The sequence below is a fragment of the Oncorhynchus mykiss genome, chromosome 12 (genome assembly GCF_057628025.1).
Source record: "Oncorhynchus mykiss isolate SJ-2025 chromosome 12, ASM5762802v1, whole genome shotgun sequence".
Lineage (NCBI taxonomy): Eukaryota > Metazoa > Chordata > Actinopteri > Salmoniformes > Salmonidae > Oncorhynchus > Oncorhynchus mykiss.
The window spans coordinates 47,625,350-47,634,248 of NC_143033.1; the positions used below are offsets into that span (position 1 = coordinate 47,625,350).

The 8,899-nt window shown below is 39.0% G+C and overlaps 1 pseudogene; it reads left to right on the top strand.

The window, feature by feature from the left end:
• Positions 1-2,850: 2,850 nt before the first annotated feature.
• Positions 2,851-6,398, top strand: LOC149979196 (uncharacterized; annotated as a pseudogene).
• Positions 6,399-8,899: the final 2,501 nt, after the last annotated feature.

Sequence of the window (8,899 nt, forward strand, 5' to 3'; positions counted from 1 at the left end):
CTTGGCAATTTATCACCAGGAATAGCCTTCATTTCTCAGAACAAGAATTGCCTGACGAGTTTCAGAAGAAAGTCTTTGTTTCTGGCCATTTTAAGCCTATAATTGAACCCACAAATGCTGATGCTCCAGATAATCAACTAGTCTAAAGAAGGCCAGTTTTATTGCTTCTTTAATCAGAAGAACAGTTTTCAGCTGTGCCAACATAAATGTTTTTTAATGATCAATTAGCCTTTTACATTTTTTAACTTTTAGCTAACACAACGATTAGCTAACACAACGTGCCATTGGAACAGTGATGGATGCTGATAATGGACCTCTGTACGCCTATGTTGATATTCCATTAGAAATCAGCCGTTTTCAGCTACAATAGTCATTTACAACATTAACAATGTATACACTGTATGTATATCTGATCAATATGTGTTTTTTTAAGGGACAAAAAAAATTGCTTTTCTTTCAGAAACAAGGACATTTCTAAGTGACCTCGATCTTTTGAATTGTAGTAATTGTAGTATTTGTGCATATATAAATATATATAGTCATTCAAGGGTTTTTCTTCACTTTTACTTTTTTCTGCATAACTTTTGGTTATGGGTTATTTCATAGCTTTGATGTCTTCACTATTATTCTACTATGTAGAAAAGAGTAAAAATACAGAAAAACCATTGAATGAGTACAGTAGGTGTGTCCAAATTTTTGACTGGTACTGTATATATATTTAAAAATAAAAAAATAAAAAAGTGGGATAGTAAAATGTTTTCAGTGTAAACTTAAACGACTAAATCCAGATACAGTGCCTTGCGAAAGTATTCGGCCCCCTTGAACTTTGCGACCTTTTGCCACATTTCAGGCTTCAAACATAAAGATATAAAACTGTATTTTTTTTGTGAAGAATCAACAACAAGTGGGACACAATCATGAAGTGGAATGACATTTATTGGATATTTCAAACTTTTTTAACAAATCAAAAACTGAAAAATTGGGCGTGCAAAATTATTCAGCCCCCTTAAGTTAATACTTTGTAGCGCCACCTTTTGCTGCGATTACAGCTGTAAGTCGCTTGGGGTATGTCTCTATCAGTTTTGCACATCGAGAGACTGACATTTTTTGGATCAATGTCTTGTTGGAAGACAAATCTCCGTCCCAGTCTCAGGTCTTTTGCAGACTCCATCAGGTTTTCTTCCAGAATTGTCCTGTATTTGGCTCCATCCATCTTCCCATCAATTTTAACCATCTTCCCTGTCCCTGCTGAAGAAAAGCAGGCCCAAACCATGATGCTGCCACCACCATGTTTGACAGTGGGGATGGTGTGTTCAGCTGTGTTGCTTTTACGCCAAACATAACGTTTTGCATCGTTGCCAAAAAGTTCAATTTTGGTTTCATCTGACCAGAGCACCTTCTTCCACATGTTTGGTGTGTCTCCCAGGTGGCTTGTGGCAAACTTTAAATGACACTTTTTATGGATATCTTTAAGAAATGGTTTTCTTCTTGCCACACTTCCTTAAAGGCCAGATTTGTGCAATATACGACTGATTGTTGTCCTATGGACAGAGTCTCCCACCTCAGCTGTAGATCTCTGCAGTTCATCCAGAGTGATCATGGGCCTCTTGGCTGCATCTCTGATCAGTCTTCTCCTTGTATGAGCTGAAAGTTTAGAGGGACGGCCAGGTCTTGGTAGATTTGCAGTGGTCTGATACTCCTTCCATTTCAATATTATCGCTTGCACAGTGCTCCTTGGGATGTTTAAAGCTTGGGAAATCTTTTTGTATCCAAATCCGGCTTTAAACTTCTTCACAACAGTATCTCGGACCTGCCTGGTGTGTTCCTTGTTCTTCATGATGCTCTCTGCGCTTTTAACGGACCTCTGAGACTATCACAGTGCAGGTGCATTGATACGGAGACTTGATTACACACAGGTGGATTGTATTTATCATCATTAGTCATTTAGGTCAACATTGGATCATTCAGAGATCCTCACTGAACTTCTGGAGAGAGTTTGCTGCACTGAAAGTAAAGGGGCTGAATAATTTTGCACGCCCAATTTTTCAGTTTTTGATTTGTTAAAAAAGTTTGAAATATCCAATAAATGTCGTTCCACTTCATGATTGTGTCCCACTTGTTGTTGATTCTTCACAAAAAAATACAGTTTTATATCTTTATGTTTGAAGCCTGAAATGTGGCAAAAGGTCGCAAAGTTCAAGGGGGCCGAATACTTTCGCAAGGCACTGTTTAAAGTAAGTTGAAAATATGATGGAGCAATGTATTTTTAAATAAGATAATATTTGAGAACTAAGATTAACCAAAATAAAAACTAGACAGTCAGGGAGATTAAAAATTCCAAAAATGGCATGGGGCCCGCATTGACTTTGTTATGATGTTTGAGTCACTCGGATAGTACAAAAATGTATGCACTCACTACTTACTGTAAGTCGCTCTGGATAAGAATATCTGCAAAATGACAAAATTGTAAATAGCATAAGAACATGACATAAACCATGGGAAAATGTGTAGAATTGCAGGAAATTTGCTTTAAAACTTCACATTTTCTCTACTCCCATGGCAAAATGTGTAGAATTGCAGGAAATTAGCTTTGAAACTGCAGTTTTTCTCTCAACACCATCACAAAAATGTGTAGAATTGCAAGAAATTAGCTCTGAAACGGCAAAATGTTGGCACCAAAAACCATGCAATTGGCCACGCCTACTTCCATCCTAGGGAAAACACTGTTCTGGGTATCTTGGTTAACTATTTTAGTTTCCTTTTAAATGCCCTGTTACCTACTTTGCCCCATTCATTTCATCTAGCCTATAGGCCTAGTTATGGAATTTAAGAATTTTCGCCAGTCTCAAGATGGACGAAAAGGAGATGGCCACGGGTCAACAACAAGAAAGGTAGCTACTGTATGATTTTCAGACATTTATAACAAATCGAATGTACCTACAGTATATGGACTTAAAACAGTCTATACCAAAGCTGTCTACTGATAAGGGCAATTGGTTGTATTTTGTCTGTGCTGTATCCTTCTTAATCTCACCAACATCTACCCTGCTTAGATTGGAAGAGGAAAACAATTTATAAGCCATGGCTACAAGTATGTAGTCCACTTACTTAAAAGTATAAACAGCATAGCAGTGCTACACACTCATTCCTTTCTGAAACATTACTGACAGTTGCAACAGTCACCTGACATGCATGGCTCTTCCCAATAGGACAGCTTGTCCGAGAGTGACGTCAATCCGCATGTGACCCCAGACTGCCATCATCTGTCCATTCAGGTAAAAAAAAAAAACATAACAATTGAAATTGCATGAACTTGGAAGGTAGAATGACACCATTAAACAGTAGGGAATTGGTCACAGAACTCTCCACCTTTGTGATGAAAAGTAACTGCAGTGATCACTTAGCCATCCTAGAAGTTGACAGGTTTTTAGGTAAAATGGGAATGTAGTTCCTCAAAATATCAGATATTTGGGGGTGGTGTTTAAAATATTCACTGAAATATATTTAATGCTAAGTGCCTAACATAAACTCATACGGTCAATTTTTTTAAAACTAGGTATGGCTTGGCCAGGATCGAACAACCAGCATTATGACTTCAAAACAAAAACTAAACTCTCACCACAAGACTACAGGGTAGGCTCAATATACGGGAACAATACCAAAGTACACGTTGATGACTGAGAGGTGCCAGCCGACAACAGTTTTTGTTGGCTGTCTTCTCATCTGTTTCATTATTCACCTCCTGCATTTGTCAACTTTCTGTTCCACTGTCTTTCATAGTGATCTGCTTTCCTTCATGTTAACACTACGGCTATACACATCCTTCTGACCTGGGTATCTGTTGTGCTTACAGGGAGACAACGCAGGTGGAAACAACACAGATGGACAAGGAAGGGACTTCATGAATCAAGGAGGGGGAGAAAAGGCTAAATGCAACAATGACTGAAGAGGAGTCTCTGATCTCAATACTCTGCTATGCTCTAAGACACACAACCTCCAAGATCGCTCTCAGTGATTTTTTTGGACATGATACAGTACATCTCCATTGTCCAGAACTGACAAGCGGTGTTTCCCAACAGTCACTACTAGTTTATTAAGTATTTTGACTGTAATGACACTTTTGAAAAGCAGTATATTTGTTCAACCTGCCAGTATTTCTTTGGCAGTGAAGTGCCAGATAATTGCACATCATGTGGTTGCCTACCTGGGGATATGCCATCTCTTGTCAAGAGTGGATCAGTGTTCATGAAATTGTCAATCAGAAAACAACTACAGGAAAAGTTATTAGACTGCAAATTCTGCAAAGCTTTAAAATAGAAGTATTCTAGGTCCAAGAGCAGCCCAGATAATCTAGATGACATTAATGATGGCACACTATACAAGTCAATAGATGCCCTTAAAGACACTGATTTAATTTGTATTTCACATGTGGATGGGGTTCCAATATTCAAGTCCTCTCCCTTTCACAACTGGCCCCTACAAGTCACAGTTTATGAATTTCCCCCGAACCTAAGAGCAAAGCACATCATTCTTGTGGGGTTGTGGTTTGGGTCAAATTAATTAATTATTTCCTTCAGTCGTTTGTGGATTAGTGTCTTTCACTTGAGAGCGAAGGCTTGACATTCCAGTTGAGAAGGACACCCACAAATGTCTGTGTGTGCAGTTTACTATGTATTTGTGATTCCCCTGCTCGCTGCAAAGTACAGAATATCAAACAATTACATGGTGAACATGGGTGCAACTGGTGCTATCACAGAGGAGAAGGGATAGAAAAAGGGTTATGGGTTCACTGGAGTGTATCCGCTTGATAGTGAGCCAATGCCACGCACAGACACTAAACACCGAATAAAGGTTGCCTTGGTGGTAGAGTCAGGGAACGTCATACATGGTGTTAAGGGCCCATCTCCTTTAATGTTCCTTAATGTTTTCAACACGATTGCAGGGTTTGCTTTTGATTACATGCACAGCATCTTACTTGGGTTATGTTGGCAAATGACTACACTGTGGTTTGAGTCCGAATATCACACCGAGTCCTGACACATTGGAAGAAAAACAGAGGGTGTAAATAAAAGATTGCTTGCCATAAAACCACCTGTAAATGTGACAAGACCACCACGCTCAATTAATTTACTCAAATATTGGAAAGCCACAGAGTTCCGACACTTCCTGCTGTTCTATAGCCTCCCCTGTTTTAATGGGATTTTACCCAGGCAGTACTTACACCATTTACTGCTACTGGTGCAGGGTACCTATTGTCTACTGAAAGACACAGTTACCTCTCATAACATTGATATGACTGAGATGTTCTTTCGAGAATTTGTTCTTAGGTTTGAACAATTGTATGGGAAATGTCATGTCAGCTACAATGTCCACATACGTTTGCATGCACCTACATCTGTCTGAAACTGGGGACCTTTGTGGGCTCAAAGTGCATTCATCTTTGAAAGTAGTAATGGGAGACTTGTGGAAATGTTCACCATCTACCGACACATCCCGAGACTACTCACTATTACATTCAGCACAGATTCAAATCAAGCTAGCAAAAGGTTTGAAGAAATGTTAAGGGACTACAAACACGCCAATAAATGTGAAAAAAAAAGAGTGTATTTTTACTAGGGTATCCTGTTGCACGGAACCCTACATCAAGGGAGGCTTTTCTCCTTGGAGAGTCAGACGTTACTTACAAATAACCATGTCAATTTCACCATAGAACGATCGTTATTGGGAATCACATTCATTCCATTACAGCAAATACCTTATAGAAACGAGTAAACCATGTAGTGGGCACCCAACATGGGTCACTGGGGATGGTCAGTGCTTCTACACTTGCATTGCTTGCTGTTTGGGGTTTTAGGCTGGGTTTCTGTACAGCATTTAGATATATCAGCCGATGTAAGAAGGGCTATGTAAATACATTTGATTTGGTCAGTTCTTTTGTTGACATTGGCAGTGAAGTGGGCTACGCTTTTATAGACCCAGTGATGACAACAAGATGCACAATAAGAGACCTAGAGACAGGAGGCACTGCCTCTGGGATTCTTAAAGAGATTGGCATTTCAAATGAGGTTCAGTTAATCAAATGCACAGAGATCCGTACCACCTGTGTTCACCTGAAAGACATCCCAGATGTACAATGGAATTACATCTGTTTACAGTCCAACAAATGGGAGGTAGACTGAGAAAGGCTTGAACCGCTTAACTTAACTGTATACAACTTTTTTTACACTGTGTTTATTTATTCAGAGTATGTATGAATGAAGGTGGTTCTTAAACTGGCAGCATGATATAAAGGATATAAATGCATTATTACACTGACATTACATTGACTGAACTGTGGGCCTACTGAAACCATTATCAATTGTGTTGGTATCTATCAAATAAAAATAGCATACACTATATTTATTGCATGTGGACATTGTAATTTCTTACGTTTCTCATCTGCTGAGTTTAAATGTCTGATATTGCACTACATTTCAAATGTTTCTCTGCATCATACTGTATCTCAAATCCTGTAGTTAACTTGAAATTGCCATATCCTGCAGGAATATCAAAATCCTGCAGGATTTCTGCAGGACAAGTCAATCTCCTGCAGGAGCATCAGGGACTTTTCCTGCAGTATTTTGTCAACCCTACAGGATTCCTGCAGGACACCTGCACAATTCCTTCACAAAAGGTTGAATTTCTGCAAGGGTTTCAGGACTTTTTTAAAAGCATCATTAGTGTGTCATCATGCAGCCTTAAAATGTATTAAAAATCTAAACATATAGCCCAACATTTGTATCACAACTAAAGTTACATAAATAACTCTAAATGAAGCATATAGGAAAACCTGTTTCTTTGTTAACCACTCAACACAGAATAGCCGCAGGTGCGCACTTCCTCAAATAGTTTGGAGACAATATCCTTTCTATTTTATTCAGCTATGTTTGATTGTATTCTTCATAATATAATATACTATAAAATAATCAAATCTTGTCTGCTAAATAAACTAGTGTAGCCCACAGCCATTTGGCATAGCCACATCAGGACAACTCAGTATGCTATTCTTTCCTTCTGAATAGACTACATTTTCTTCATATCATGTTTCTTTAGACCTATCTAAAATAAATAATGGATTTATTGTGATGGTGTAGGCTATATTACATGAATATATTAGATTTTTTTTTAACGTAGATGTACCGAAGGTCTGCATCAGTGGCTTGTAGGCTATGCATGGAAGCCAGGAGATGCTAAATGTGTTTTTGTTCATTGGCGGTCAATTACCGTGAGACTGGCAGTCATTTGCTTGACAATCACCGGCTGACAAAGTATTATGACCACCTGAGCCCTAGTCTTGTCCATTGCAATCAGACTAGCTTCATTTTGGAATCGCTTAGCTTTTGAAAATGTTACGAGATTGCTACATATTTTAATCCAACAGCAATGGTTTTGACAGGTAAGAATTGCTCTCCTCTATTTCCTGTCTCTAGAGGAAGTCGCCAGTGATACCCACTGTCGCCTCTGCTTTTCTCCCTCTTTCTTTAGCCTTTAGCTCAGACTGTACGTCAGTCTACCCTTGTCTCGCTGATAACAATTCACAATACTCATCATCATATCTCTCTATATGCCGATGACGTATTGCTGTTTGAGGTTGCGTCTAAGTCTATTCAAATCAAATTCAAATCAAATGTATTTATATAGCCCTTCGTACATCAGCTGATATCTCAAAGTGCTGTACAGAAACCCAGCCTAAAACCTCAAACAGCAAGCAATGCAGGTGTAGAAGCACGGTGGCTAGGAAAAACTCCCTAGAAAGGCCAAAACCTAGGAAGAAACCTAGAGAGGAACCAGGCTATGTGGGGTGGCCAGTCCTCTTCTGGCTGTGCCGGGTGGAGATTATAACAGAACATTGCCAAGATGTTCAAATGTTCATAAATGACCAGCATGGTCAAATAATAATAAGGCAGAACAGTTGAAACTGGAGCAGCAGCACGGCCAGGTGGACTGGGGACAGCAAGGAGTCATCATGTCAGGTAGTCTTGAGGCATGGTCCTAGGGCTCAGGTCCTCCGAGAGAGAGAAAGAAAGAGAGAAAGAGAGAATTAGAGAGAGCACACTTAAATTCACACAGGACACCGAATAGGACAGGAGAAGTACTCCAGATATAACAAACTGACCCTAGCCCCCCGACACATAAACTACTGCAGCATAAATACTGGAGGCTGGTTATTCTTCATCTGTTATCAATATTTGATCATTTTGGTAGTTTACCAGGCTTTACAATGTAAGCTATGCTTTGGTCCCATTGTAACACAGCTGGTTACCTGGTGCACCACAGAAAAATTATGTAATATCTCATGTAAATGGTATGTGGGTTCCCCTATTTTCAACAGCTCAGCTCATACTTGTTCTTCGACCATTTAATTTCATCCGTTAGGTCAGGGTTCTCAAACTCAATCAGCGCACAAATTTGTGGTTCAGACATAGAATATTATGTGTTTTTACAAAAATAAGGGGCATACAACTGGACCACAAACAGCCCATTGTTAAATATTTTAAAAAGATGGCCCTTTATAATGTCCATATATGTACATAGGATGCTGTATATAGCATTTTATTATATATTAAAACAAAAGAAGAGATAAATAATATTTGTACAGCCTTTGCTGTTATGCTTGCAGATGTGCATAATATGCTGCGATCCTAATCAAAAAGTATTTAATAACAAAAATAACAAAAAATAGCTAGGTTGTTGTACCATTTAAACTTTTACATTTTGTGGCACTGCATGGATCCCTGGTGCGGTTGAATGCAGCATTGCTGTATGGTGCACTCAAAATGTATTGTAGTTGGGTAGCCAGCCTATGCGATTGCTCAAATGTTGCTGTAATACTGTAGGCTTACATGTTTATCCTTTGCAT